The 26,103-nt window shown below is 41.5% G+C and overlaps 1 pseudogene; it reads left to right on the top strand.

The window, feature by feature from the left end:
- The first annotated feature begins 295 nt into the window (after positions 1-295).
- The window catches only part of LOC145405352 (uncharacterized), a 50,598-nt pseudogene continuing 24,790 nt past the window's right edge, over positions 296-26,103 (top strand).

Here is a 26,103-nt window from a genome sequence, read left to right as displayed (position 1 = left end):
AAGAGTAACAAGGAGAGAGAGAGAGAGAAGAAAGACGAGACGGATCGAAAGAGGAAGGAAAGAAGAATGATGCAGAAGTGGGAGGAAGATAAAAAAGTACATGCGTGGGAAGAAAGACGAGAGGAAAGAAAAATTGAGTGGAAAGGGGGAAGCAGGGAAAGAACAACAGAGAAAATGGAGGAAAGAAGAGTAACAAGGAGAGAGAGAGAGAGAGAAAAAAAAAAAGAGGATTGGATTGAAGTAGACGGAGGGGCGCCGCGGAGCTGAATGACCAACATCCACCACTTCACGCATCATGGGGTAACTGAAGGGGGTTGCCGTCGCCGTGGTCCGACTCCGTGGATGTGGGCAGTGGCATTGTTGTGTTGTGGGTCGAGGGAGACAGCAAGGCGCCATCTTGGGGGCGGAGCTTACAAGATAGAAAACTGTAAAAAATGGAGGGCAAACAAGTGTAACTTATCCAACATTTATAACATTCATTTGACTTTTTTTTTTCGCCTTCTTTTCTCTGCTTTTGTTGTTGCGTTGCCTCTGTGTCAAAGGCTCCTTATATGTCTTATTGGCGATACTGTTATACAGGGTAGTGGGGGTGTCACAGCCAAAGTGAGACTAACTAGAAGAGTATATGTGAGTGTGGTGGAGACCAAGGATGACATTGGGGAAATAAAATCAGAATATAAATTTACAGAGAGAGAGAGAGAGAGAGGGAGGGAGAGAAGGTAAATTAAGGAGGCAAAACAAGGGAGGTAGGGATGGACGGGGAAAAACGTAATTAGGTACAGAGAATGGTAGTTAAGGAAGCAGGTAGTGACGTAGAAGGGAAGACAGGCAGGGAAAAAGGCAGGTATGTAAGCAGGTACAGAGTGAGAGGCAGGAAGGCAGGCAGTAGGTGGGCAGGTAGGGAAGAAAGGCAGGCAGGCAGACAGGAAGTGAATGGCAGAGTAATTGGTAGGTCGATAGGCAGGTAGGTAGGATGAAAGACAGACAGATAGATAGATAGATAGATATTTACTGACCAAAAAATTACATCCACAGAATAGTGAGGTAACCACCAGGCAAGGAAGCAGGCAGACAGCAGGAAGGTAGGGAGAAAGGCAGACAGACAGACAAAAACAGAAAGGTACACACACACACACACACATAAGCTAACTGACAGACAGACCCAGACAGGAAGACAGACAAAACAGAAAGGTACACACACACACACACACACACACACACACACACACACAAGCTAACTGACAGACAGACCCAGACAGGAAGACGGACAAAACAGTAAGGTAGACACACACACACACACAAAGCCGGAGTGGAGTGGGTGTTACAATGTGTTTTCACCTGGAGTTTTGTTGTAATAATTAACATAGCACACATTACCTGTATTTACTAGCTCCCGGGGCGTGAGAGAGAGAGAGAGAGAGAGAGATTAATGAAACAGTATATATATATTTTCTTACTAACGTCTCCTCAACACCACACCACAACACCATATGTGGATTACTGTGGTAAATGTCCATATCATCACTATACATAAGGAGGTGGTGTGGTGAGGCCAGGGAAGGACGGGGTGTAGTGCTCTCTGAATGTACCTCCTTGTTGTGATGATGATGGTGATGATGATGGTGATGATGATGGTGATGGTGATGATGATGATGGTGGTGATGATGATGGTGATGGTGGTGGTGATGATGATGATGATGATGGTGATGATGATGATGATGATGATGGTGATGATGATAATGATGATGGTGATGATGATGATAATGATGATGATGATGGTGATGATGATGATGATGGTGATGATGATGATGATGGTGATGGTGATGGTCATGATGGTGATGATGATGATGGTGATGATGATGGTGATGATGATGATGATGGTGTTGATGATGATGATGGTGATGATGATGATGGTGATGATGATGGTGATGATGATGATGGTGATGATGATGATGATGATGATGATGGTGTTGATGATGATGATGATGATGATGGTGTTGATGATGATGATGATGATGACGATGGTGATGGTGATGACGATGGTGATGATGATGACGATGGTGATAGTGATGATGATGGTGTTGATGATGATGATGATGATGATGATGTTCATAATGACGATGGTGATGATGATGATGATGATGATGGTGATGATGATGATGATGATGATGGTGATGATGATGACGGTGATGATGGTGATGATGATGGTGATGATGATGATGATGATGATGATGATGATGATGGTGATGATGATGATGGTGATGATGATGGTGATGATGATGATGATAGTGATGATGATGATGATGATGGTGATGATGATGATGATGATGATGGTGATGATGATGATGATGATGGTGGTGATGATGATGGTGATGATTATGATGATGATGGTGATGATGATGATGATGGTGATGATGATGATGATGATGATGGTGATAATGATGGTGTGGGTTTATGTTCTAATTATCGTTTTTTTTTTTTTTTCCAGGTCTGTTTGGGAGTGTGTTTGGTGTTAGTGGGATTGTGGTGAGTGTTTGTGTGTTTGTATTGTGTGTTTGTCAATGGCAGGAGTTTGATTTATTGTTTGTACACACACACACACACACACACACACACACACACACCGCTCGCTGGTGCAGTGGTAACGTTCCCGCTTGCCAACTGGTGGACGAGAGTTCGCGCCTCGCTCAGGTTGCGAAAAGTTTCACTGACGAAGTGGGTGTTTACTGTCCCCCTTGAATAAGGGGACGGGTGTGTGCGTGTGTGAAGGTCACAGCCTTGCCCTTAGATCGGACTATATGAGCTCTCAGCTCCCTTCCGGGAGGGTAAAAGCTGACAATCACGACCATCAAGTGATCCTGACCGACCCGGTGAATTACACACACACACACACACACACACACATTCTGGGGATGTGACTTAATACACCTGTCTGGACCTCATTAGTGATGTGGCAGGTAAGAAGGATCTCTCTCTCTCTCTCTCTCTCTCTCTCTCTCTCAACGAAGAACCAACGTAGATTAAAAGAAAGAAAAATATACAGGATAAACAGAGAGAGATGGTTTGCTGTGAGGTGTGAGAGGCTGTGGCAGTGAGAGGAGGGCCGTTCCTGAATTATACTCAGGTGGGAAACCAAAGACCGTTCTGGGAGTAACAAGGGGACCGTTCCTGAAAAGTAAGAAAATAAGAAGGCAAGGAAGGAAGGAAGGACGGAAAAAGGGAAGGAAGGATGGAAGGCTGGCGTGTAAATGGTGTCAGGGATAAAAGGTGAAGGTGAGACAGGGAAATATCAAGAAGAGAGGCGGGACAGAAGAGCAGAAGAGGACAGCAAGGAGAGAAAGATGGAAGACACTTTGTAGTGACCTCTTACCACAGGCAGGACTACTGGCCAAGTATTCTTGGCCTGCCTGCATACAAGCAGGGCTACTGGCCAAGTATTCTTTGCCTCCCCTCACAGGGCAGTGGGAAGGCAGCAAGACAAACGGGAGAGTAGCAGCCTACGTAAGGAAAAAACAGAGAGCGGGCATGAGCCGTGATTTATACAGATGATACTGGAGGGGAAGGAGTGATGGCAAGGGAACAGAGGCGAAACAGAAGGAGAGAGAGAGAGAGAGAGACAGAGACAGACAGACAGACAGAATATAGAAATCTGAAGGTGTGATTTTATAACAGAGAAGTGCAATGGGGAGCGAGAGAGGGAAAATAGGGAGTGAGGGATTGGGAGATGGATATTTGGGGAGTGAAGGAGCGAGAGTAATTATCTGGATGGGTGAGGGAGGAGTGGACGATGAGGGAGTGAATTAAAATCGAGAGACTGAGGCTTGAGTGTGTCATTGTTGGAACAGATCCAATATTTCACTCCAGCTAATGCCAGCTGATTTTATTCAGCTGAGAGTGAATTATAGCAGCCTGAGAGAGTTATATGATGCTTTAGCAGGAATCTGAATGAAGAATATTATTATGTATTTGAACAGTATAAAGTTATCTAAGAAACGAATTTTAAATAAGGCGCCAGTATCAGGTATTAGAATGACGGGATTTTGATATTCAAGTTTGATATTTTGTCCTCATTATATTTTCATAAATTTGCAATACAGCGTTTAGTTATCTACTTCTTCTTGAACTATAGATATTAAAATTAATATTAGACTGGAGTGGATCCGAGTTTCGTTTGATATTTTATCCTGGGTTTTTCATAATCTTGCACTGTGGCGTGCACTTTTCTTTATCTTTTTACATTATTAAAATTTTGGAGGAATTTGGTATACCCCATTGACTCTTTTGACGAGACCTTTAAAGGATTTTTTTTTTTTTTTTCTTTTTTTTAGTAGACTTGTTTGTTGTTACCGTAAGCGACGTAAACACCAGCTTCCACAATGGCTGTCGTCTGCAGGATTGTTGTGACATTTTAAACTCAGTGTGCTGGGAAAGGTGCGCATTATCTTGATGAGCTTTAGCACAAAATAACAATGTTTGGCTTCACCAATACCAAGAGAAAGATGTTTGTTTTGGTGGATGGTGGCAGAGCTGCTTCCGAGCTGTTAAGTAGAGTACCCCAGGGCTCAGTGTTGGGCCTTGTATTGTTTTTTATATACATCAGCCACGTGACTTCATCTCTGAACTGACAATACAAGAGTTTTGCAAATTATTTAAAAATATATTTAAAAATTAACAGGAACATTAGTGTGTGTATTTTCTGTGGTGTTACTGTCAACATGACACAGACATGGTGAACAGTATTGGCGAGTCTTGGGGCCTACACCTTCACCCAGGTAAGTGTGGTACACTTAGCTTTGGCAGGAACTGGATTGTGCCTCAGCCTTTTGGCCAGTATTTTATAGGTAATCATCCTGTCCCATTAACAGCTGCCAGTAAAGACCTGGCCGTTCTGGTGGATAGAAATTTCAGGTGCCACCACCATATCTGCACTGTGGCTGATAAAGCTGGGGTGTGGCTACAATTTTTTGTAAATCCACCATCTGCCGTTCCTGCGAGTTCATGGTACGACTATGCACAACTCATGTTAGACCTTTAATGGAATTCTGTTGTCAGGCATGGAATGCAGGCTTAATTGGTGACATCATATATTGATATGGTGATATTGGTGATAGCTATAGTTTATGAGTCATGTGCACTCTCAGCTGGACTTAATATATTATTGCTCACCTGTGTGGAGTGGATGTGGAAAGGTTGCACTAAAACAACTAGACAAAATTCAGAACAATGCTGTTGGGTTAATAACCCTGCTATTATAAATAAACTACCTCTCCTACAAGTAAGAAGGAATGTTGCCTCCCCTGCATTATTTTACAGATATTTTTATGGCAAATGCTTAGATGAAGTTGCGTCCATGGTGCCACCTCTCCATGCCTTCCCTCGTGCTACACGGGCATCTGGCAGCGCTCATGACTGGAGTGTCACTCAGCCATATTGCACAACTTCTGCCTACCAGTATGAGAATTCTTTCATTCCCCGAACTGCATTTCTCAGGAACTTGCTTCCCTGGAGTTGTTTCCCTCCAATTTTCAATCTACAGCTGTTAAAGTCCAACTGTTACAGATATTTTATGAATGGAGGACACAGTAATCTGGTGTATGGATTATTTTTTTAAAATTCATTTGTTTTCCTTCCTCTGTTCAATTATTTAAAAAAAAAAAAAAAAAAATCAAACTACTTGAGTCTGTTTAGTGTAGGTGGATGAAACGTATCTCAGATATGGAGCATTTACTCTGTTATGCACGACTTTCAGCCTTGGATTTGTTTTCTGTTGGTGGCAGGTTATTGTGTACTGATCTTGTAGATCTATCTATCTATCTATTGCCAGACGCCTCAATCCCGTTTGGGGTGGCCACAAACAAATCGCCTCCAAGTCGCCCTGTCCCCCGCCATTTCACTCCCCTGCTCCCAACTCACACCCCCCTCTCTCATATACCTCTCCACCCCATCTCTCCATCTCATCCTCGGCCTCCCCCTCCCTCTTTCCCCCTCCACCTCACGCACATACACTCTCTTCGTCAGTCTTTCACCCTCCATCCTCTCCACATGGCCAAACCACCTCAGTGTGTTCCTCATAACGCTTCCTATCACATCCACATCAACACCACAACGCTCCTTTATATCCTCATTCGTCAGCCTGTCTCTCCATGTGACTCCACAGGCTCCTCTTAAATAACTCATTTCCACGGCTCTCACTCTTGACTTGTGTCCTTCCAATAACGTCCAAGCTTCACTTCCGTACGTTAGAGTTGGTATCACAATACTGTCATGTAGTAACTTTTTCACTTCCATGCTCACTTCCCTGTTTCTTATCACTGCTTTCAAAGAACCAGCAACCTTTCTTCCCTGCTGTACCCTTTCAAGCACTTCACCCTCCAAACCTCCATCCTTACTCATCACACTACCCAAGTACTTAAACGTACTCACATTTTCCAATTCCTCACCATCCAACCTCGCTGTACATTCACTGACTTCACCTCTCTCAAAGACCATCACTTTACTCTTCCCTACATTCACCTTTAGATTCCGTTTCTTACACACTCTCTCAAACTCATCCACCAAGCCTTGCAGCTCCCCTTCGTCTTCACTCAACAACACAGTATCATCTGCAAACAACAGTACAGGGAGTTTCCAAACACTATCCTCTCTCACCAGGGCCACTCCAACATCCACTACCCTACCTTGTACCTCTTTTATTACCCCATCCATGTACAGATTGAACAACCATGGAGACATGACACATCCCTGTTTCAACCCAACTTTCAAAGAGAAAAATTCACTTAGTTCCCCATCCACACGCACTGCAGCCTTCGCACCATCGTACATACTCTTCACAGCATTCAACAACTTCCCATCTATTCCATATATTCTTAACACTTTCCACAATCCTAGTCTATCCACCCTGTCATATGCTTTCTCCAAATCCATGAAAGCCGCATACAACTTCTTTCCCTTCTCTAGAAACTTTTCCACTAAAGATCTGAGAATGAATATCTGATCTACACAACCTCTTCCCTTCCTAAAGCCTGTTCTTCTCCAACTAATTTCTCTGTTCTTTCTCTAACTCTGTCAATAAGTATCCTACCATATACTTTTCCTATTATACTAAGAAGACAAATGCCCCTATGATTACCACACACTTCTTTTTCCCCTTTTCCTTTGTACAAGGGAATAATTATACCTGACTTCCAATCCTCCGGGACTCTACCTTCCTCCCAGGCCAATCTGCACATCTTCCACATCCATTCTACTACTATCTCTCCCCCATGCTTCAGCATTTCACCACACACTCCATCAATTCCAGGGGCTTTCCCTGATTTAACTTTCTTCATTGCTTCCACAACTTCTATCCTACTGATTTCTTCCTGTCTTCTCACCTCCCTCCTTCTTCCAGCCATTCCCCAGCCACTTATACTCGCATTACTTCCATCCTCCACGTTCAGCAATTCCTTAAAGTGTTCTCTCCATCTGCTCACTTTTTCTCCCTTCTCCACTAGTAATCTACCATTTTTATCTTTCACTCCCCTGCTAACTCCACTTCCACCCTGTCTTACTCTTTTCACCTCTTTCCAGAACATTTTCTTACAGTCCCTCCACTTTACACTCAAATTCCTTCCAAATTCCTCATCCACTCTCTTCTTACTCTCTCTTGTAGATGCTGGAAGATAATGCCTGGCCAGACATCCCTTGATGCCTGTAGTTTGTTGTGGTTTTCTCCAGTTGTGGGAACTAGTGGTCATATATAGTGGTCATATATGTGCTGTATGCTGCAAGGAAAAATAAACTAAAGGTTACAAACCTGCAAATTGTTCCTTTGTCGTATTGAAAGCTCCAGCGTGCTTGCATGTGTCGGCATTGGTCACCCAATGACGACTGTCCATGCTGCTCAGTCTCTGGCAGCCTTCCTCTTCAGTTCCTTATCCCTGAGGTCATGATTTATGACTTCCTGCCATGTCCTTTTTTGGTCAGCTTCTCATAACCCTCCCTCCAGCATTCATATCTTTCACCAGTTGTCATCCTCCATTCCCTCCACATGCCCAGACCATCTCACTCTACCTCTTCTCATCACAACACCAATACACTCCAGTTCTTCCAAGAAAAAAGATTCAAGATCTCTTTATTTTGAGATACCCGGACACATTGTATTTAAATGACTGGAGGTGATAGGCAAAGGAAATACAGACAGAGGAGTACAGTTCCAGAGTTGACCTAGTGCATCCATGCTGAGTTAGTGCTAAAAAGGGTAAATTATTTGGTTTTAGAGAGGGTTTCCTTCATGTGGTAGCACTGATATTACCAGATGACTCCACTGCCTGGTTAAGCAAATGTTCCTCAGATGCTTCCCCAGCAACAACAACAGCAGCAGCAACTTGGAAAAACATTAATTTACCAAGTCAGGATGGCTGGTACAGTTGTACAAGGCCACTCTCACTCAGTATTACTTTCCAATTTTGTTTTGCTGATAGAGTTGTGTTTGATTTGTTCACTTGTGACAGATTTTGACATTCTTTTCTATTACCCCTTCAGAACTGCAAGTTTATTAATAATCTCACACCAGTTTGCAAATGAAATGCCATTAAATTGTTCATTATATCATCTAAAAAGGCTTCAACATGCTTGCATGCATTGGCCTTGGCCACCTAATGATGGCTATCCATGGTGCTTGATCTCTGGCAGCCTCTCTATTCAGTCTCGTATCCCTGAGGTTGCACTTTATGATCTCGTCCAAGGTCATTTTCAGTCTGTCTCTCACAAACCCCTGACATTCACGCTTCTCACCTTCCACACCCTGTTGTCATCCTCCATCCTGTCAGCATGCAAGAAAAGTTTATGTTGGTTAATGCTGCTTACAAGAAGCAAAACAATTATCCAAATCTTGTGAGTATGGGTTTGTAAACTACAACTAGATGGGTTAGGTTGGGTTTGCTGGAATATTATATTAGGTTGGGTTAGGTTCTGTACTGCATCTTTTCTGGGTAATAGTGGATAATAATTAACTATCCTTCTCTCTCTTTAATCTGTCTATTTATCTATATCCAGATGCCTTAATCCTGTAAGGGGTGGCCACAGACAAATTGCCTCCATGTCACCCTGTCCCCTACCATTTCACTGCCCTCCTTCCAGCTTACACCCCCCTTTCTCATACATCTCTCTACACCATCCCTCCATCTCATCCTCAGTCTCCCCCTCCCTCTTCCCCCTCTACCTCACTTATACTCCACTAGCTAGTCTCTCACTCTCTATCCTCTCCACATGGCTCTCCATAATTAGGTGTAAAATTTCCATCATTCTACCTTGAATATTGAGCTGTAACAGGGGATTAACAGGGGAATATAGTACTCTAGTTCTTTCACCTTAACTTTCTAACCTTCTTATAGCTCTTTGTGACCAGTATTATATTTTAGTGCTAATCTATTGCTATAACTCAGCATTCAAGGTGGAGAGATGGCAGTTGTAGGCCAAGTTAAACTAAAAAGAAATTCTATAGAAGGGATGTTAAGTTCTTCCTTTCTTCTTCACTTTCCTTTCTTACTTCCTTTTTTCTTCCCCCTTCCCTGTTTCCTTGCTGTATTTTTCCTTTCTTCTCACATCTTTCCTTCTTTCTTCATTTTTTTCATTTCTTCTCCCATCTTTCCTTCCTCTTTCCAGTCACCCTTCCATGCATCTTCACATTTCCTTCCCTTCTTTTTTCTTTCTTTCTTTCTTTCCTGTTTCCTTGCTGTATTTTTCCTTCTCTCTTCTGTCCTTACTTCTTCATTCTCTTTCATTTCTTCTGCCATCCTTCTTTCTCTTTTCATAAACAGTTATAATGCACAGTGTAAAAAAAAAAACATTAATTTACTGTCTTTCATCTTTTCCATTTAAAGTTGGTCTTCCCATCCACCATACAGTATCTGCGTCTGTCTGTATCTGTCTTTCTGTCTGTCCATCTGTCTATCTATCTGTCTATCTATCTATCTACCCATTGCCAAATGTTTTAATTTCCTAATGGATGGTCATAAATAAATCACCTCCATCTCACCCTGTCCACTACCATCTGGGTGCCCTTTCTCCAAGGTTAACTCCTTACCCTCCTATACTTCTCCACTCCACCCCTCCACCTCATCCTTGGTCTCCCCCTCCCCCTCCTCCCCTCCACATCATTCACATATACAGTAGTCACCTATGAGAGGGCACGTAGCACCCATCTGGCAGCAAACTTTTATCCCTTCTCTGTCCAGCTCTCTAATGCAAGAATTAACTGTTACTCTCAGTCCTTCAATTATGTAACAGGTGAACTCTGGAACTGTCTTCCTCTGTCTGTATTGCCTACTGCCTGTGACCTCCAGTTTAGGTAGGTAGGTAGGTAAGTACAGTAGGTAGGTAGGTAGGTACACAGGAGGTAAGTTAACCGTTATTCCCAGTCCTTCATTTATGCAACAGGTCAACTCTGCAACTGTCTTCCTCTGTCTGTATTTCCTACTGCCTGTGACCTCCAGTGTAGGTAGATAGGAGGTTTTTGAACTGTTACACCCAGCCCTTGATGTATGCAACAGGTTAACTCTGGAGTTGTCTTCCTCTGTCTGTATTTCCTACTGCCTATGACCTCCACAGTCTTTTAAACATAATATGTCCAGGTGTCTCAGGATGAATGAATCCTACATTTGGCTCTGTTATTTTCATCTATGTATTTTTTCTTGGAGGGAACAATCTTGCAGGCTGCTGGCCTTTGGTTCCTTCTTCCTTGCATCAAAGGTCAGTGTCTTGTTCTCCATCTCTTTCCACGGCCACAACATTTATAAATTCATACATTTTCCCATCTTATCATTCATTACATTTTGTTTTGTTTATAAAGGCTCTGACATGCTGGCATACATCAGCCTTGGTCACCTTTTGGCAGCTGTCTGTGCTGCTTGATCCCTAGCAGTCATTCCACAGTCCCTTATCCCTGAGGTCACAGTGTATGGACCTCATCTCAAGTCTTTTTTGGTCTGCCACAGACAACTCCAGCCTCAACAGTCAAACTACCATGCAGAATATAATGTTTTGTAGTTTCTGACAGTAAATGGTAACTGTCCAGTTCTGTATTCCATTTATATATCTACAGCCAAATGCCGTAATTCCAAAAGGGGTGGTCAGAAATAAATCACCTCCATGTCGCCCTGTCTTCTGCCATTTCGCTTCCCTCCCTGCAACTTACACCCCTCTCTCATATACCTCTCTACTCCATCTCTCCATCTCCTCCTCAGTCTCCTCCTCGCTTTCTCCCTCCACCTCACTCTCATACTCTCTCCAACTTAAAAAGAGACTAACAAAGCCCATTCTCTCTCATGTACCTCTCTACTCCATCCCTCCATCTCATCCTCAGTCTCCACCTCACTCTCATACTCTCTCCTAGTTAGCCACTCACTCTCCATCCCTCCAGCTCACCCCCCCCCCCACATCCCCCTCTCTCATATACTTCTCTACCCCATCACTCCATCTCATCTTCAGTCTCTCCCTCCCCCTCCCCCCCTCCACTTTTCTGGCATACAGTCTCCTCGTTAAAAAGACAAACCAATGCCATGTTGTGCCGTCACAGTGTAGGGTGTTGAGGTGAGGCTGATTAGTCCACAGCATGTAAGGCTGGCACAGTCTGTGGTCACCTCTGGGGCTTGAACTGTCAGTGTAGTAGTAGTGGTAGTAGTAGTAGTATTAGTTGTTGTAGTAGGAATGATAGTAGTAATAATAATAAAAATAATAATAGCAGCCATAGTAGTGGTGGTAGTAGTAATAGTAGTAGTATTAGTAGTAATAGTAGTAGTAGTAATAGTAGTAGTATTAGTAGTAATAGTAGTAGTAGTAATAGTAGTAGTAGTGTATTAGTAGTAATAGTAATAGTAGTAATGATAATGTGGTAGGTGGGGGTGCTCACCATCCACTCACTTGTTGTAGTGCTGCTCTTGGTTGTCTGCCCTTTCCTCCATCCTTCTTTCCATCCATCCTCTTCTGACTTTCTTTTCTTCATTCTTTCCTTGTCTTTTTGCCTGTGGGTGACTTAACACTCCCTCTTGTGTCTTTCTTTCCTTCATTCCTTCCTCTTCCTTCTGCCTGTGGGTGACTCTACATTGAGTGACAAGCCAAATGATTTCCTGTACACCAGGAAACCATTTACTATGCTGGGTGGTAACCATATAACCAAATTTTGGTGCCTGGTGGTTTAGTGGGTAATAACAGCACTCCAATCAGATTGAGCAGGTGAAGGTTTATATCCAAGGGGTGGTTGGGGTTTATTGCTCATGTGATGCCACTCAGGGATGAGTGAGGCTGGTCACTCTCATCTTAAATGTCAGGACCAACTTGCCTAGCCCCGGGCTCCTACGCTCCTCATGGGGCAACGTAGGATTGGATGATGGGTGATGATGTAATGATAATGATAATAATAATGTATATTATATTGATCTGATTTCTGTATGTTTGTTATGATAACAGCAAAAATGGCACATGTAGTGCAAATTTGTGTTGGAGCAAGGCATTGTTAAATTGCATTAACATGAAGAATAAAACAATTTCCAGTCCAGTTGGGCCACCAGTTCCCAAGTTATTACTCATTTCAGGCCTTATGTTTGTAATTTAGTGAACCCTGTGGACTGCAGGTTGAAGTTACCCTCATCCAATAGTGCACCATCCAGGGGTAGGGAGGCAGTTGAGGCACATTTGCCTTTTCATGTATAAGATGTAACCAAATTATCAAAGTAACAGGTCTTGCCAAATTATACCTATCTATCTGTCTGCCTATCTATCTTGTAATATGTATGATTGTTAGGTTACTATTTAGTGTATTGAACCCCATCAGTTTTACACACAAACACTGGCTAATTAGACCTATCTATCTTGTAATATGTATGATTGTTAGGTTACTATTTAGTGTATAGAACCCCATCAGTTTTACACACAAACACTGGCTAATTAGACCTATCTATCTTGTAATATGTATGATTGTTAGGTTACTATTTAGTGTATAGAACCCCATCAGTTTTACACACACACCATGCCTAGTTAGACCTATCTATCTTGTAATATGTATGATTGTTAGGTTACTATTTAGTGTATAGAACCCCATCAGTTTTACACACAAACACTGGCTAATTAGACCTATCTATCTTGTAATATGTATGATTGTTAGGTTACTATTTAGTGTATAGAACCCCATCAGTTTTACACACACACCATGCCTAGTTAGACCTATCTATCTTGTAATATGTATGATTGTTAGGTTACTATTTAGTGTATAGAACCCCATCAGTTTTACACACAAACACTGCCTAATTACACCCAACCCTGCTGTTGTTAGTGATGTTATGTTACCAGTAAATTTCCTATTAGGTCAGATCTGGGTGACTGCCCTGACCCACTAAACCACCAGGCATTCATCTGGTTTTGCTTTTTCTTACCTTTCCATATACTGTATTATTATAATGTACTTTACATTGGCATACAGGAACTATGCATTTTTTTTTTTTTTTTTTTCCAAAATATGAATTCATTTAATTTTTTCAGATAAGTGGAGGTGAAAGCCTGAGGAATGAAGGAAGAAAGAAGGAGATCAAGAAGGTTTGGACATGCTGAGAGAAAGGCCCTGAGACCCTGGGTGAGGATGTGAAGTAGCTTTGAGGCTGCAGCCATCACCAGAGAGGTGGACAGTGGATGACATGGGATGAGGTGGTGTGTGCTGAGTCCTGACCTTATATATGAGGTCCCTAATAACACAGTGTACTGAAAACCACATGTTGAAAACGGAAAAAAACGCAGTTAAACTTGCGTAACTTTAAAAATGCCATACCTTTGGAACTAGTGAATATATTTAGTGCCTTTTTTTTTTTTTTTTTATAGCTTGAAGTTTGTACTTTCATGTCATGCTTATCTTGGCAGAAGAGAAATGAGTAGCATTCTGAAAGGTACAACAATAGATACATTTTTCTCCAGTGTGGTTATTGAGAGACAAAACATACTCTCAGTATGCATTTTTAATAATCAAACCAGCCAAAGATATCAATGGGAAATGTTTACAAAGGCAAAAGCCCAGTGTTCCTGAGCTTCTTACTAATGTTTTGTGCCCACATCTCTGGCCTCCTCGCTCTTTTTCTGTTATAAGAAGGACCAGCAGCTTTTTGTTCACTACTAGAGTCACTCATGTTCGTGAGACAATGAGAAAAAAACACTAAAACAGCTCTGGAAACAGCCAGTTAATCCAGGCAGTGTTCTAGGCCGGCTGGTAAACAAAAAACTGCGTCACGTTGCGACAGATTTCCAGATCACAGTTGCCAATATCTTGCTGAGCTCTCTGCCTTGCCCATTTTCTGTACATTATGGCAAACTTACCCTTAAAATCATCCAATTTTATGCTGAAATATTCCATTATGTTAGAATAATGGTACAATAATCCATCCATCCATCCATCATCCAGTCCTATGTTGCCCCATGAGGAATATAGAAGCCCATGGCTAGGCAGTTGGTCCTGACATTTAAGATGAGAGTGACCAGCCTCACTCATCCCTGAGTGGCATTACATGAGCAATAAACCCCAACCAGCCCTTGGATATAAACCTTCACCGGCTCAGTCCGATTGGAGCACAATAATTACCCACTAAACCACCAGGCGCCAAAATTTGGTTATATGGTTACCACCCAGCGTAGTAAATGGTTTCCTGGTGTACAGGAAACCATTTGGCTTGTCACTCAGCGTAGAGTCTCCCACAGGCAGAAGGAAGAGGAAAGAACGAAGGAATGAAAGACGGAAGAGGGAGTGTAAAGTCACCCGCAGGCAGAAAGACGAGGAAAGAATGAAGGAAAGAAAGACAGAAGAAGATGGAAGGAAAGAAGGATGGAGGAGAGGACAGGGCAGACACCCGAGAGCAGCACTACATTGAGTGAGTGGATGGTGAGTGCCCCCACCTACCACAACAATAATTAATAATGGTATGAAAAAAATGCATAACTGTGAGCATTAAGAAATGCTAGTATCTGGTAACACCAAACAACACATTGCTGGGAGGCACTTGGTACATTCTGTGACCAGCATGAAGGCTTGTCGATGCAGTGAGGTGAAGCGGGCAGTGAGACCATATTACAGAAGGGGAATTTGGACCCTAATGCCAGTTGCTTTCTCTACCTCGTGGCTGCCTTCCAGATCAAAGAGGGTTTGGGCTACATAGTGCTATACTTAACTCGGTTTCGCTTGCAGTGACGCTCGGTACACTATGTTATTAGGGGCCTCATATACAGTATACTGGTAGAGCTACAGTGTTATTAGTGAGCTGGTACACAGGTATTACTGGAGTTATTACCACAAGTATTAAATAGAGAGCTTACATACAGGTATTAATAAAGTTATTACTGTACTAGAAGTATTACAGGTACTAGAGAGCTGGCACAGAGCTGTTAATAGCACTAATATTAGAGGTACATTTGTTGGTGTTAATTTGTCTGGCCTAGCAGACCCATCAACCACAGGCAAACAACTGCCCCTGCAGGTCCAGCTTTTGAAGTGAACTGATGTTCCCATGGGGTGGACCGTACCTCACCACAGTAAGGTGCAGGGAAGGGTGTGGAGGATTGGTTCCTGGATGGATGCCACATTTACATCTTCACCCATTTAACATGGGCACCATAATAGGCTCCACATCACCTCGTTATTTGGTTGTATGGCTACCACCCAGCGTTATACATGGTTTGCTGGGTTACAAGAAACCATTTTGTCCATCACTCAGTGTAGTCACTTGAAGTGGAAAGAAGAGTAATGAAAAGTGACAGGATGGATGGGAGAAATAGGAAGAGAAGAGGGCTGCACAGAAAAAGAGTGATAGAGATGAAGGAAGAAGTAGGCAGCACTACATCAAGTGAGTGGATGATGGGCTGCATCACCACATACCACTACTAGAGGTACAGTGTTACTAGAAAGCAGGTACACAGGTATTAATAGAGGTTATTAGAAGAAGTATTACTAGAGAGATGGCATGGAACACAGTGAAAGCAGGTACACTAATATTAATAGAGGTTATTATAAGAAGTATTACTAGAGAGATGGCATGGAACACAGTGAAAGCAGGTACACTAATATTAATAGAGGTTATTATAAGAAGTATTACTAGAGAGATGGCATGGAACACAGTGAGGAGGAGGAGGAGACGTGGCAGTGCTGTCAGGTGAACCCATCTGGAAAGTATGTGTAAAACTGATAATGTGTTGTTGATGATGGTGATGATGTTCCATATAATTTGTGTCAGTTGTTTTATAATTTAAGTGTAGCTGTGTGTTATGTAGTGTTTGTATATTGTGTTGTGTTGTTAATGAGTGTGTGTGGCCCATTCACTGGACAGCCTGTTAACTGGGTCACCCTGTGTTGTGTTTTGTCTTTCCTGGCCTTTTGCACCCCACCTCACCCCAGCCTTAAGTGGGAAGAAAGAGGGTAGCATGATGATGGTGATGGTGATGGTAATGACGGTGATGATGATGATGATGATGGTGATGATGATGATGTTGATGATGGTAACGATGATGATGATGATGGTAATAATGATAATGATGATGATGATGAGTGTGATGGTGGTTCCTGAAGTATGTTATCTAGATAATGGCTTTGTATGACAGTGGTACAAATGGTTGTATGTATGTGTTTGTGAAGGGTAGTGTTGGGTGGAGGGCAAGGGGTAGTGTCTGAATACTTCCTTTATTGCAGGCAGAAGAAGGAGAAAGGATTGCCACACAACACATACCAACTTGGGTGAACTCTTGCCCCTGCTGAAGAAGGAGAGGGAGGGAGAAGGGACGGCCAGATGACGCTCTCAGGAAGCTGCATCTGTACACAAGAAGGACCCCCCCAGGCCTCTCACCCACAAAACACAGGTCATTTCTCTCCCTATAGCATGTGATGTCAGTTTTGTCAGCTGTTGGATTCTTTATGCCCCTACCTTATCACACAGATTCATCACCATTATCATCATCATCACCACCATCATCATCATCATCATCACTACACAGACATCCTTTCCCACAGGGCCAGAAAAAACTTGATAGAATAAGATACTAACCAAAGTTTTCCCATTTGAATGAGCCACACTGCCATTCACTCACCATTCAGGCCCCTGGAATCCTAGCTGCACCTGATAGATAAAATAATACAGTAAATACACAGATGACAATTGCCACACAAATCTCACTTGCTCATTAGGCAGTTCATGTGGTGACTATGAAGTTATAAAGAGGTGCTGACCCCTGGTTGTGCACACCCAACATTGATCCAACCTGGTTATTCCCTGGTATTAGTATTATTTTATTATTATTATTATTATTATTATTATTATTGTTATTATTATTATTATTATTATCATCATCATCATCATTATTAATATTTCACTTGATGTAGTGCCGCTCTCAGGTGTCTGCCCTGTCCTCTCCTCCATCCTTCTTTCCTTCCATCCTCTTCTGTCTTTCTTTCCTTCATTCTTTCCATCTTTCTTTCCTTCATTCTTTCCATGTCCTTCTGCCTACAGGTGACTTTACACTCCCTCTTCTGTCTTTCTTTCCTCTTCCTTCTGCCTGTGGGTGACTCTACACTGAGTGACAAGCCAAATGGTTTCCTTTGCACAAGGAAACCATTTACTACGCTGGGTGGTAACCATATAACCAGATTTTGGCACCTGGTGGTTTAGTGGGTAATTATTGCGTTCCAATTGGATTGAGCCAGTGAAGGTTTATATCCAAGGGATGGTTGGGGTTGATTGCTCATGTAATGCCACTCAGGGTTGAGTGGGGCTGGTCACTCTCATCTTAAATGTCAGGACCAACTTGCCTAGCCCTGGGCTCCTACGCTCCTCATGGGGCAATGTATGATTGGATGATGGATGGATGGATGGATTATTATTAATTATTATTATTATTATTATTGTTATTATTATTATTATTATTATCATCATCATCATCATCATCATCATCATCATCATCATCATCATCATCATTATTATTATTATCCATCCATCCATCATCCAATCCTGTGTTGCCCTATGAAGAGCGTAGGAGGCCGGGGCTAGGCAGTTGGTCCTGACATTTAAGATGAGAGTGACCAGCCTCACTCATCCCTGAGTGGCATTACATGAGCAATAAACCCCAACCACCCCTTGGATATAAACCTGCACTGGCTCAATCTGACTGGAGCGCCCTAATTACCCACTAAACCACCAGGTGCCAAAATTTGGTTATATGGTTACCACCCAGCGTAGTAAATGGTTTCCTGGTGTACAGGAAACCATTTGGCTTGTCACTCAGTGTAGAGTCACCCACAGGCAGAAGGAAGAGGAAAGAATGAAGGAAAGGAAGACAGAAGAGGGAGTGTAAAGTCACCCGTAGGCAGAAGGACGAGGAAAGAATGAAGGAAAGAAAGACAGAAGAGGATGGAAGGAAAGAAGGATGGAGGAGAGGAAAGGACAGACACCCGAAAGCAGCACTACATCGTGTGAGTGGATGGTGAGTGCCCCCACCTACCACACATAATAATAATAATAATAATATTATTAATAATAATAACGATAATAATAACAACAGTCAGCAAAAAGGATGGGCCAAGTGTAATTTTTCATAATGAAGTGAAATAAGGAATGAAGGAAATATTGACATCATTTGAACACTGGATTTGAAAAAAGAATCATGCATAATGGATCAGTGAATGGCCAAGTGATTTATTGATTTATTTATTTGTATTTTGTGATTTTCCTACATGTCAGTTATTTTTGAATTTCTGGGATGATTCAGTTATTTTTGAATTTCATAGAAGATTTAATTCTATATTTTGTCTTGTCCATCCTGTCTTTCAGCTGATAGATAGATACAGATAGACAGATAGATAGATGCTAGAAAGATAGATAGACACTGACAGATAGAGACAGAGATACAAAAAGATAGATAGAGATATAGACAGAGAGATACAGATAGATGACAGACAGAGATACAGATAGATAGACAGATAGATGTAAGATAATCCCATACATTTTCTAGATAGATAGATAGATGGATGGGTGCAAGATACTCCAATACTTAATTCTAACATCATTTCAACACACTTGATCACAAACTCTCCTGCATATTCATGTCGTTTATACCATTCGTATCGTTTATAAATCCTCCAAACTGCCTGGCTTGATCACCTAATGGCAGCTGTCCTTACTGCTTGATCTCTGGCAGCTTCACTATTCACTCTCTTTATCTCTGTTGGCTCTCCACACTGCTCAATCTCTGGCAGCTTCACTATTCACTCTCTTTATCTCTGTTGGCTCTCCACACTGCTCAATCTCTGGCAGCATCCCAATTCAGTCCCGTTATCACTGTTGGCACTGCACACTGGTCAGTCTCTGGCAGCCTCCCAATTCAGTCACTTTATCCCTGTTGACTCTCCACACTGCTCAATCTCTGGCATCCTCCTATTCACTCCCTTTATCCCTGTTGGCTCTCCACACTACTTAAATCTCTGGCATCCTCCCTATTCAGTGCCTTATCCTTGAGGTCACACTCTATGACCTCATCCCAGGTCTTTTTTGGTCTGCCTTTCACAACCCAACTCCCAACATACACACTTCTCACCTTCCACACCCAGTTGTCATCCTCCAGCCTCTTCACATGACCAAACCATCTCAGTCTACCCCTCCTCATCACAAACCATCTCAGTCTACCCCTCCTCATCACAAACCATCTCAGTCTACCCCTCCTCATCACAAACCATCTCAGTCTACCCCTCCTCATCACAAACCATCTCAGTCTACCCCTCCTCATCACAAACCATCTCAGTCTACCCCTCCTCATCACAAACCATCTCAGTCTACCCCTCCTCATCACAAACCATCTCAGTCTACCCCTCCTCATCACAAACCATCTCAGTCTACCCCTCCTCATCACAAACCATCTCAGTCTACCCCTCCTCATCACAAACCATCTCAGTCTACCCCTCCTCATCACAAACCATCTCAGTCTACCCCTCATCAAAATACCAATTCATTCCAGTCCCATCCTTGTGTGTGTGTGTGTGTGTGTGTGTGTAATTTCCTACATTTTCTTTTTCTTTGCTGTCTTAACATTGTTTTGATTTTGACTTATTCTTGTTTTTATTTTTTGTATTGTCAGACTCCTTTTCCATGTCCAGTACAAACCAGTAAATGTATATATAGTTTATTATTATACACCAGGAAACCATTTACTATGCTGGGTGGTAACCATATAACCAAATTATGGTGCCTGGTGGTTTAGTGGGTAATTACAGCACTCCAATCAGATTGAGCCAGTGAAGGTTTATATCCAAGGGATGGTTGGGGTTTATTGCTCATGTAATGCCACTCAGGGATGAGTGAGGCTGGTCACTCTCATCTTAAATGTCAGGACCAACTTGCCTAGCCCCGGGCTCCTACGCTGCTCATGGGGCAGTGTAGGATTGGATGATGGATGGATGGATGGATTATTTTTTACTATTATTATTATTATTATTATTGTTATTATTATTATTCTTAATTATAAAATCTAGGTTTGGTGAGGTTAGGCTAGGTTAAGCTTGGTTATGTTGGGTCAGTTCATCCATTAAGGTGATGGTAATAATAATAATGATGGTGATGGTGGTGATGAGGGATGATAAAAACTAATTATAATAATAATAATAATAATAATAATAATAGTAGTAAAAATAACCCGTAAACTATCCTCCATTTGGGTAACAGAGGCAGGTGATGGACATAAACTTGCTTTAATGCCACCCCATGAAGGCTGTTACATCTACCACCATCACTACACCATACATACACCACCACAGACGTGTGTACGTACAGAAAACGTGCATGTACTGTAGACACGTGTGTATAGAAAAGATGCGTACATACAGCAAAAAATGTAGGTATGGAAAAGCTATATGTACACATTGTTGACGTACATAGATTCTTGTGGCTGTTTATAGGTAATTGTAGATATATGTAGAGACTTGTAGCTGCCATCCAATGTACAGATGATGGTGTTAGGGTGACAGCACTGCACATTTAGGCACTGTAATGTGCTCTGTATTAGTATATTATCATCATCATCATCATCATAGGTTTTATTTGCCCCTGTGTGGAGAACAACTCTCATGTGTGGGGAGGCTCCCCACATACAGTTCTTCTCAATAGGGTGGAGTCAAAGGCTTTTCATCTCATTAACTCTCCTCCTCTTACTGACTCCCTTCAACCTCTGTCTCTTCGCTGCACTGTTGCATCTTTATCTCTTTTCTATCGCTACTCAATGGTCACTGCTTCTCTTAATGACTCCCTTCAACCTCTGTCTCTTTGCCGCACTGTTGCATCTTTATCTCTTTTCTATCGCTACTTTAATGGTCACTGCTCCTCTGAACTGTCTGCTTGCATTCCTCCACCTCTACGACGGGCGCGTAGCACCCATCTAGCAGCAAACTCTCATCCCTTTTCTGTCCAACTCTCTAATGCAAGAGTTAACCGTTACTCCCAGTCTTTCATTTATGCAACAGGTCAACTCTGGAACTGTCTCCCTCTGTCTGTATTTCCTAATTCCTATGATTTCCAGTCTTTCAAACGCAGTGTGTCCAGGCATCTCAAAATGAATGAATCTTGTATTTGGCTCTCCTTTATTAAACAAATAATAAATAAATAATCATCCATCCATCATCCAATCCTACATTGCCCCATGAGGAGCGTAGGAGCCCGGGGCTAGGCAATTTGGTCCTGACATTTAAGATGAGAGTGACCAGCCTCACTCATCCCTGAGTGGCATCACATGAGCAATAAACCCCAACAACCCCTTGGATATAAACCTTCACTGGCTCAATCCGATTGGAGCGCTGTAATTACCCACTAAACCACCAGGCACCAAAATTTGGTTATATGGTTACCACCCAGCGTAGTAAATGGTTTCCTGGTGTACAGGAAACCATTTGGCTTGTCACTCAGTGTAGAGTCACCCACAGGCAGAATTTATTTATTTATTTATTGGGAACAGTCTTGTGGCCTCCTGGCCTTTGGTTCCTTCTTTCTTACATTTAAAAACAAAAAATACATGTTGCTTTGATGTACACTATTACAGTATATTACACTCTTATAACAGTGTATCTGTGTAGCACCTCTGCCTGTATTACACTGAGTCTCCTTGGTTACTAGTCAGATAATGAGTCTCCTTGGTTACTAGTCAAATAATAAGTTTTTGGTCATTAGTCAGATATGAGGTTCCTTGGTTACTAGTCAAATAAATCAACTATAGGCATGATGTAAGGTATTGATAACCATATATTAAACTCATATATCAGTTTATCTATCATTTTTGCCAGTTTATCTATTGCAGTGAGTCTCCTTGGTTACTAGCCAAATAGCAGTGAGTCTCCTTGGTTGCTAGTCCAATTAATCAAGTACAGAAATGATATAAAGCATTGATAACCATATACTGTACTGAACTTTTTGATCCATTGATCTATCTGTCTGTCACCTTTGCCAGTTTGTTATCTATTGCAGTGAGTCTCCTTGGTTACTAGTCAAATAACAATGAGTCTCCTTGGTTACTAGTCCAATTAATCAACTATAGGCATGATATAAGGCATTGATAACCATATATTGAACTTTTTGATCAATTTATCTATCTGTCACCTTTGCTGGTCTCTTATCTATTGCAATGAGTCTCCTTGGTTACTAGTCAGATAGGCTGGTATTCCTTTTGGGTATGGAAGCTCCCTAACACCTCCTCCTTAGCTGTTTATTTTTGGATATGATTGGTTAGTATCCTTTTGTGTGTGATTTATGCCAAGTGTGGTGATATTAGAAGGATTTATATGACACAGAAGAGGATAGTAAAGTGTAATAAAATAAACCACTTAGGAAAAGGTGTCAAGGAATTTTATGCAGAGTATAGTAATATTGGAAGGATGTATGGAACAGAAGAAAGAGGACAGTAAGGTGTAATAAACAAAATAAACCACTTAGGAAAAGGTGTCAAGGAATTTTATGCAGAGTATAGTAATATTGGAAGGATGTATGGAACAGAAGAGGACAGTAAGGTGTAATAAACAAAATAAATCACTTAGGAAAAGGCATTAGGGAACTTTTTGCAGAGTATGGTGATATTGAAAGGATTTATGGAACACAGAAGAGAACAGTAAGGTGTAATAAAGTAAACCACTTAGGAAAAGGTGTTAGGGAAGTTAATGCAGAGTATGGTGATATGGGAAGGATGTATGGAACACAGAATAGCACAGTAAGCTGAAATAAGTAAAATAAATCACTTAAGAAAAGGTGTTAGGGAAGTTTATGCAGAGTATGGTGATATGGGAAGGATGTATGGAACACAGAATAGCACAGTAAGCTGAAATAAGCAAAATAAATCACTTAAGAAAAGGTGTTAGGGAAGTTTATGCAGAGTATGGTGATATGGGAAGGATGTATGGAACACAGAATAGCACAGTAAGCTGAAATAAGCAAAATAAATCACTTAAGAAAAGGTGTTAGGGAAGTTTATGCTGAATATGGTGATATGGGAAGGATGTATGGAACACAGAATAGCACAGTAAGCTGAAATAAGCAAAATAAATCACTTAGGAAGAGATGTTAGGGAGCTTCCATAACTGGCGTGAATATGAGCATTATTGATAACTTATTTATTTTTATTGGCTGGTGATGTGCAGTATATTATGTATGTGTATGTATGTATGTGTGTATGTATGTGTGTATGTATGTATGTATGTATTTGTATTGGACAGTGATGTACAGTATATTATGTATGTGTATGTATGTATGTATATGTATGTATGTTTGTATGTATGTATGTATTTTTACTGGCTAGTGATGTATAGTATATTATGTTTGTTTATTTGGGTGTGAAGCATGTATGTATGTATGTGTATGTATGTATGTACTGTATGTGTATGTATATATGTTTGTATGTATGTATGTATTTTTACTGGCTAGTGATGTATAGTATATTATGTTTGTTTATTTGGGTGTGAAGCATGTATGTACTGTATGTGTATGTATGTATGTACTGTATGTGTATGTATGTATGTATGTATATATTTTGATTGGATAGGTCATGGGTATACACATTGTTGTTGTTTGTTTGTTTGGATGTTTATGTATGTGTAGGTTTGTGTATGTGTGTATGTGTATGCCTGTGGGGTGTAGTCAGGATTCCAGTGGCTTGAATGATGATGATGATGATGGTGGAAGTATGGAGAGGCTGGAGAATGAGAGACTGACTAGGAGAGTACGTGAGTGAGGTGGAAAGGGGAGGGATAGAGAATGAGAGACTAACTAGAAGAGTGTGAGTGAGGTGGAGTGGGAGACCAAGGATGAGATGGAGGGATGGAGTGGAGAGATATATGAATGATGATGGTGTGTGACTTAGAGGGATGGCAGTCTGATGGCCTAGCACAGGCTGATGTGGAGGTGATTTGTTTGTGGCCACCCACTCTGGGATTAAGGCATGTTGCAATAGACAAAGATAGGTAGGTAGGTAGATAGATAAATAGGTACATAGATAGATAGATAGATGTCAATGGAATGAGAATTTAAACTGATAGATAAATGAAAGTATAATTAGATGGATAGATAGATAGGTAGATAGATAGATAGGTAGACAGACAGATAGATAGATAGATAGACAGATAGATAGGTAGACAGACAGACAGATGGATAGATAGATAGGTAGACAGACAGATAGATGGATAGATAGGTAGATAGACAGATAGATAGGTAGGTAGACAGACAGATAGATAGACAGATAGATAGATAGGTAGACAGATATAGATGGATAGATAGATTGGTAGACAGACATAGATGGATAGACAGACAGATAGATGGATAGATAGGTAGATAGACAGATAGATAGGTAGGTAGACAGACAGATAGATAGATAGACAGATAGATAGATAGGTAGACAGATATAGATGGATAGATAGATTGGTAGACAGACATAGATGGATAGACAGACAGATAGATGGATAGATAGATAGGTAGACAGACAGATAGATGGATAGATAGATTGGTAGATAGATGGATAGATAGATAGGTAGACAGACATAGATGAATAGATAGATTGGTAGACAGACAGATATAGATGGATAGATAGATTGGTAGACAGATATAGATGGATAGATAGATTGGTAGACAGACATAGATGGATAGATAGACAGATAGATGGATAGATAGATTGGTAGATAGACAGATAGATAGATGCAGAAGTCCCAGGAATTTCAAACACTCAGACAGCAGTTAAATTAAAGTAATTCTGTACATGGATAGATAGATAGGCAGACAGATAGATAAACAGATAGATATACCTGGCGCCAGCACCATTTTGTATTATCTACTTTTAATCAAGATAAATAAGTAGCTTACAAAAAGATGTTAAGGTGCAGGAGACAAAATAAATTGCAGGTGAGAAAGTGTTATGAAATATACCTGATTCTAACAATATATAGCCAAGAAAATAAATAAGATGTTGGAATGTGTGTGTGTGTGTGTGTGTTGTGTGTGTGTGTGTTGTGTTGTGTTGTGTGTGTGTGTGTTGTGTTGTGTGTGTGGTTGTGTTGTGTTGTGTTGTGTTGTGTTGTGTTGTGTGTGTGTGTGTGTGTGTGTGTGTGTGTGTGTGTGTGTGTGTGTGTGTGTGTGTGTGTGTGTCATCCTTGTTGTTGATTTCTTTGTTTTTTAATCTTGTTTTTTTGTATTATTTCATTCTCCCTCCACCCCACTCACACTCTCCTAGTCAGTCTCTCACTCTCCATCCTCTCCACTCCATCCCACCATCTCATCTTTGGTCTTCCCCTCCCTCTCCCCACCTCCACCTTACTCACACACACTCTCCCAGTTAGTCTCTCACCGTCCATCTCATCCTCCGTCATACCTGTGTCGCCGCACAGCAAGCTGCGGCAACAACTACAGCAATACGGAGGACAACGACGGTACTGACGACGCTGATGACGAACACCAGGCATTCGATGAGAACGCACACGCGGCTGCGGCTGACTCACCCACCATCGGACCACCCAGCATCCAACCACAACCACCCATACCACAACCACGTCATTCACAACAATCAGTAAGGGATAAAGGATATCGAAAAACGTTACGT

This window comes from Coenobita brevimanus, chromosome 66 (genome assembly GCF_032717465.1).
Source record: "Coenobita brevimanus isolate Jiangsu-jjx chromosome 66, ASM3271746v2, whole genome shotgun sequence".
NCBI lineage: Eukaryota > Metazoa > Arthropoda > Malacostraca > Decapoda > Coenobitidae > Coenobita > Coenobita brevimanus.
This window is presented reverse-complemented; position numbering and strand designations above follow the sequence as displayed.